Source organism: Mytilus californianus, unplaced genomic scaffold (assembly GCF_021869535.1).
Source record: "Mytilus californianus isolate M0D057914Y unplaced genomic scaffold, xbMytCali1.0.p SCAF_6, whole genome shotgun sequence".
In the NCBI taxonomy this organism is placed as follows: domain Eukaryota; kingdom Metazoa; phylum Mollusca; class Bivalvia; order Mytilida; family Mytilidae; genus Mytilus; species Mytilus californianus.
Genome location: NW_026262712.1, coordinates 53112270 through 53119465, shown reverse-complemented (window position 1 = coordinate 53119465; position 7196 = coordinate 53112270).

The following is a 7196-nucleotide window of genomic DNA, read 5'->3' as shown; positions in this document are numbered from 1 at the left end:
TGGTCTCTGGTGGAAAGTTAATGGATCTCATTGGCAATCATACCACATCTTCTTTTTTATATTCGTCCCAAAAGAAAATATTCGGCGTATTATAATACATTAGTACTAAGCACATATTCACGAATTCTAATCATTACGATATCTTATTTTACAACAAACAGGGGTACCGTGATAAAATATTAAGCAGAAACTAAAGGGAATGTGTCAAAGAGACAACAACCCGACCAAAGAGTCGAAAACAGCCCAAGGCCACCAATGAGTCTTCAACGCAGCGAAAAAAATCCTGCACCCTGAGGCGGGCTTTAATTGGCCGCTAAACAACAATGTATGCGCGACTTGGATGGATAGTTGTCTCATTGGCACTCATACCTCATCTTCTTATTTTTAGTTCAGCGAAATAGTCGCCACACAAAACTCCAAAACATTCAAATGAACCAAAATTTTAAAAAAGTACAAAATACTGACAAAGGCTAGAGGATCCTGACTTGGGACAGGCATTATATCATTATGTGCAGTCTGTCAAATAAAAATGATCAGTTACAAATATTTAACAATAGAAATATTGCAAAAAAATAATTTTCTACACACAATAGAAACCCGAACTAAATGTGTAACTTCGGTGACCTATAGTTGTGCGGCCCCTCATGGGAGTGTCCAAGTAATCACATAATCACAATTTTTTTGCCAATATAATCACATAATCATTAATTATTTTTTTAAAAAAGATAATCAAATAATCAAAAAACAGTCCTAGATTATTAAATAATCAAATAATCATGAAATATTTGGTCTGGTAATCAAATAATCACTATAAAAACGGCCAAGTAATCACATAATCAAAAACCCTATGAGGAGGCTCAGTTGTTAAAAGTTTTATGTCATTTGGTCTTTGCTGGTGAGTTGCCTTGTCTCATTGGCAATCATACCACATCTTCTATTTTCATATATTTTCGGCGTTGCATTTATATTGAATTGAACTATTCTCGACTACTTGTTTTTATAGCCTGTTCTGACTGAGTTAGTAAGTTGCGTTTTCCCATCCATCGCTTATCAATGTCCTTTTTGTCAAATACTTTTATAGCGGGTGTATCACTAATGAATATAACTGACGGTCAACAACAAACCACGTGCAGTATCTACATGTAGGCTTGCAACAATACTTACTAATGTAGTTTATATCTGTATACAATAAAGGCAAATTGGTTCGGTATGTGCCTCTATTTTATTGGTTGTTGGTGGTTGGTGTGGTCTGTTCATATGTCAAATATTTTTGGCAATCCTTGTTTTATTTTGTAGTATGAGTCACATATGCGTTTTCTCGATGAGAGTTTCACAGTGTGCGTACCACCGTTGGGTAAAATATCGAAAATATAGAAATATTCATACGCTCTTTAATTCAGTTTTACAGACTGAGATGATCTCATTTAGATTTTGTTTTCAAGTGGACCTAGCTATACTTCATGATCCAAATTTTGTCAGTGAAATTTCTATTATATATTTTCTGCATACAACATGGAGAAAACACCGGCAAGGTGTTTGTAAAAAGTGTGATAGAAGAATAAATTAGATATAGAGGCCTTTTGGAATGGTATAACATATGACTGCGATGAAAATCTATTATTTCGAATGGAATTTTTAATAGTCAACCATTTTTCCGTACATTTTTTTTTTTTTTTTTTTATTTTCAAACCAAAATCTATCCCATTAAATTCGCACCGTTACATTACTTTGAAAGCAATTTGGGTGTTTATCAAAGGCATACGTGAAAGTAGTCCTGATAACATATCCAGATCTACTGTTTTATAAAAGTAACGCATGGACGGATTTACGTACTGGGCACCCTTGAATGAAAAAAAAACCGTGATATTCTAAATTTCTATTTCACAAATCAATTTAAAATATAATACAATACTTACTTGCACGTTTTATACGCAGTTGTAGAGTGACAACAAACATGAATAAATAATCGAATATCAAACAAAATATTGACTGTTTTACTTACAAAATGTTTTTGAATTATTATACAGAACATCACTTACACCGATCGTCAATCAATTTTATTTCGACGTTTAAAAATGATTTATTTCAACTTTCAAATTTTATGTATTTAAAGGATTAAATTAAATAAGTCTTAAAAAGTATATCCTCCAAAAAGTTCTGCCAAAGTTCATTTCATATAACGGTAATGTCACCATACAGTTGCACTGTTTGCCTCACCAGCCAAATTAAGGGATATCCATTCCTCTTAATTTTTTACTAAGCATAAACCAAATTTTATTGGAAACTATTTCAATGCTTGAGCAGGATGCATATCAGCTAATAATCCACATAGCACTGATCCCATAAGAGAAATGAAGTTTATCTTCGAAATTGAAATAACGATCACGAATTCAAATTATATATTTTGTGAGGTCATAAATAGAGATCGGCTTCCCGGTAGATATCAATTTAGAAATTTTTGAAGTACTTTTTAAAAACGTACAGAACATATGGCAATTTTAAGATAGAATCTATATTAAGAAGAGAACTATTAACAAAAATCCAATATCTAGTGGTCGATTCTATTTGATTATCATTTACTAAACCTGATGTTACCTACTATATCAGTTTTCAATTGCAAAAAGAAAAAAGTTATTTATGACCACTCTACAAGCCTGTAATTATCATCAACAAGACAATGTAGGATAAAAATAAATATGCTGGAGATATATATTATTTAAATATGACATAAAGACGACTAAGAGTATAAATCATTGAGACAGCAACCCAACGACACTAAAAACTTTAAGACCTATAGAGGTCCTTAGATAATGCATATGCACGTGTAACGAACGTTTGATTGGTTGATAGATATATTGGTGTTCACATGCACGATTTATTTGTATCTGAAACCTTAAGCTGGTACAAGTTACATTGAATTAATTAAATATGACACTATCAACTGTATTGCTTGTTTTTGCTGTAGAAATCATATTCCTGAAATTTGAATACTTGAAGAAAAGTCAAGTGTATATCCATTATATAAAAGTGCTAAATAGTCCAAGACTAAACAAGGCATGTTGAACACATTTAAACAGACTATCAAATTTCTTACATTCTCGTTCTTGGCCACTGGGGGATATAAGTCTCATTGGCAATCATCACAACACATCTACGTATCTTTACATCAGTTTCCGGTTCCTTAGATGACAACCGACAATACAAAAGCTGAGACAACAACTGACTTGAAGGGAAACCCTATGGGTAATATTCGTGCAGATTTGATTACTGATATCAGTTTTTGCATATAATGTTCATATAATAAATCATAATTTGTTTTACAATTTAACTGACAATTGTATATGGTTTCTTTTGGTCAAGTTTTAACATATGACTTATAATGTACGTTCAAAATAAACTGGATGATTAAGTTTTAAACGGCATGACACGGTTTTTAATTGTTTTATGTAAGATTTTCAACATTTTCACTGATATGAAATCTATTCAGAAGTACTGTCGCAGATATATGAGTGTAGGAAGCAATGCTTTAATTCTTTACACTGACATGTTTAGTCTGAGAAAGAATGATTTATTTATTAGTTATAATTGTGGTTCCAGTAACTGTAAGTATTCTTAGATTGGACACTCTTGTGTCTTTTGTTTTTATGTTAGTTGTTTTTTGTGCTTTGTGCCAATCTGATGAGTCAAATCATTTCCAACTGATTTTTACAGTTTGTTCTGATGCTGTTCTATTACAACACTTTCCAAGTTTAGGTGAGAGTTGAACGCTCACAAACATGTGTATCCCCGCCACATTCTATATGTGCCACCCTGTTTTGCAGTGGTTGTTGTTGTTTGCTATATATATTTTCTTTTCGTTTAATGTTTTGTTATATATAGATCATGCCGTACTTAAAAAAAAAAAAACACACATGCAGAATATACGACAATTTCAAGCTAGAAACTATATGAACAGTTGATTTATCAACGCAAATCCAATATCTGGTGGTTGATTCTATTTGATTTTAATTTCCTAAACCTGATGTTACCTACTATATGAGTTTTCAATTGCACAAAAAAGTATTTATGACCACTCTGTGAGCCCTTATACTAAACCAGACAATGTAGGATAAAAATAAATATGTTGGAGTGGAGATATATATTATGAAAATATGAAATAAAGACGACGAATAGTATAAATCAATGAGACAGCTACCAAACGACACAAACACATAAAGAGGTCCTTAGGTAATATATACACACGTGTAGCGAACGTTTGATTGGTTGATAGATTGAGTGTTGTTCAAACGATTTATTTGTATAGGAAAACTTAAGCTTGTACAATTTACATTGAATAAATTAAATATGACACAATCAACTGTTTTTTTTTGCTGTAGAAATCATTTCCCTGAAAAACTTCAACAACTAGTCAAGATGTATACATTATGCAAAAGCGCTATATAGTGCAAAACTAAACAAGAAATGTTGAACACATTTAAACAGACTATCAAATTTCTTATATTCTGGTCCTTAGCCACTGGGGGATATAAGTCTCATTGGCAATCATCACAACACATCTACTTATCTTTACATCAGTTTTCGGTTCCCTAGATGACAACCGACAATATAAAAGATGAGACAACAACTGACTTGAAGGGAAACCCTATGGGTAATATTCGTGCGGATTTTGATTACTGATATCAGTTTTTGCATATAATGTTCATATAATAAATCATAATTTGTTTTACAATTTAACTGACAATTGGATATGGTTTCTTTTGGTCAAGTCTTAACATATGACTTATAATGTACGTTCAAAATAAACTGGATTAATTATTTTTAAACGGCATCACACGGTTTTTAATTGTTTTATGTAAGATTTTCAACATATTCACTGATATGAAATCTATTCAGAAGTACTATCGCAGATATATGAGTGTAGGAAGCAATGCTTTAATTCTTTAAACTAATATGTTTAGTCTGAGAAAGAATGATTTATTTATTAGTTATAATTGTCTGTTTCCAGTAACTGTAAGTATTCTTAAATTGGACTCTCTGTGTCTTTTGTTTAATGTCAGTTGTTTTTGTGCTAAGCGCCAATCTGACGGATCAAATCATTTCCAACTGATTTTTACAGTTTGTTCTGATGTTGTTCTATTACAACACTTTCCAGGTTAGGGGAGAGTTGAACGCCCACAAACATGTTTATCCCCGCCACATTGTTTATGTGCCAGCCTGTTTTTCATTGGTTGTTGTGTTTGCTGTCTATATTTTCTTTTCTTTTCGTTTTGTTTTGTTATAGATCATGCCGTAATTTTTTCTTTCTGTCGTATGAATTATTTCACATTTTGCCATATTGAGACGTGTTATGGCTAACTATACGGGTTTTCCTCATTTTTGTTGAAGTGTGTACGGTGACTTACAGTTGATAAATGCCATGTAATTTTGACTATATTGAATAGCTGTCTCATTAGCAATCAGGCCAAACCTCTTTATTTTATATCGGATATCTTTAAGGGCAATGTTGTTTCCTAACGCCGAATGTATTACTACAATTTTATATTCGTGTCAATATATGAAGTATTTAAATTTTAATTCAATAATCAACAATTTCCCATTTTTTTCTTCCTTTTTTTTCGATACCAAAATACTCGTCAGTGTATTTTTAATGATGTAATTTATGCTTTCATGCTATAGTAGTGCATGTATAATAAAATGGTTAAGTTTTATTGGCTCAATAAATTAAAACTTTTATAACCATTATTATAGTGTTATAAATAAAGGCAACAGTAGTATACCGCTGTTCGAAACTCATAAATCGATAGAGATAAAAACAAATCCGGGTTACAAATTAAAACTGAGGGAAACGCATCAAATATAAGAGGAGAACAACGACACAACAAAAACACAACATTAAAATGTAACACACACAGAAACGAACTATAATATAACAAAAGCCATTTTCCTGACTTGGTACAGGACATTTTAAGAAAAAAATGGTGGGTTGAACCTGGTTTTGTGGCATGCCAAACCTCCCGCTTTTATAAATATTGACATGTTTTAACCGCGATATTTCTCTACATCAAACAAAATTTAACATTTGGAACGCTTTTTTTTCTTTCTGATTTTCTTTATTATTTGAAAAACAAATTATCATAACTGCATTTCCTGATTTTTTATCGTTTTTTTATCTTTATTTTTTTTCATTGTTATTTGTTTTTGTATTTGTTTTAGTTAAGTTTTTAGAGGGGTTTGGATAAGAAAGTAAATGTCTGCACAGAAACAATGCTTCACACGAAAGCTCTGCGAATTGCGAATAACAGATTTGCATGCGTGTCGTCAGTGTTTTCAAACTAGAAAACCCAGTAAAAATATTCATATGAATTGATACAAAGATCTTGCAAAATAAACAACTAAGCAATCTTCATACAAGTTTTAAAAAGATGAAAATAAGAATCAACAGGAAGTTTATCAATCGCCAAAAGAGCATAGAGAAATTTAGGCTAACTGGACGGTAAACTAACGACGAAGGGGGCAACCAGGCTACGCAGACAAAGAAATAAAAAAATCTATTCAACAGTTAAAAACCAAAACAAATATTGAGTTACATGTGGATTGCACTAAAGACCGATGATGATATCAATAGAAATTACAATAGTTTATATTACGTATATGACATTTAGATAAGCACAAAAGCAAACCTATTTTATAAACGTCGAAGAGCTGATAAAATAAAATAGGGGCTAAACGTATCGTCAAATCCGGACACGGCATCTGAACTATGCACGAGGGAGATATTTTCCTTAATTCAAAATGTTTTTTCCAAAATGTTATTACAGCAATTTCAATAAAACAATGTCCGTATGTTCATGCTATTACCAAGGTACTGGCTATTGGGCTAGTGATACACTTGAAGACTTACAGTCCAACAGTAAAGGTATTGATCCAGTAGTAGTAACAAACTTAACAGTACCAATAGGACTTGACCAGATGCGTATTTAGACAATTAATGTCTCTTCAGTGATGTGCATGCTCGTGGCTAAAATTTTGCAAATCCAAAACCTAATTAAAAGTTGAAGATCTGATAATATAATAAGAAAGGAATTAAAGTATAGACAAATCCAGACAAGGTATTAGAAATATGCATTAAGGGGATATCTTTCTTAATTTAAAATGATTTCCCAATTTGTCTGACAGCGAATTTCAAACAAACAAGA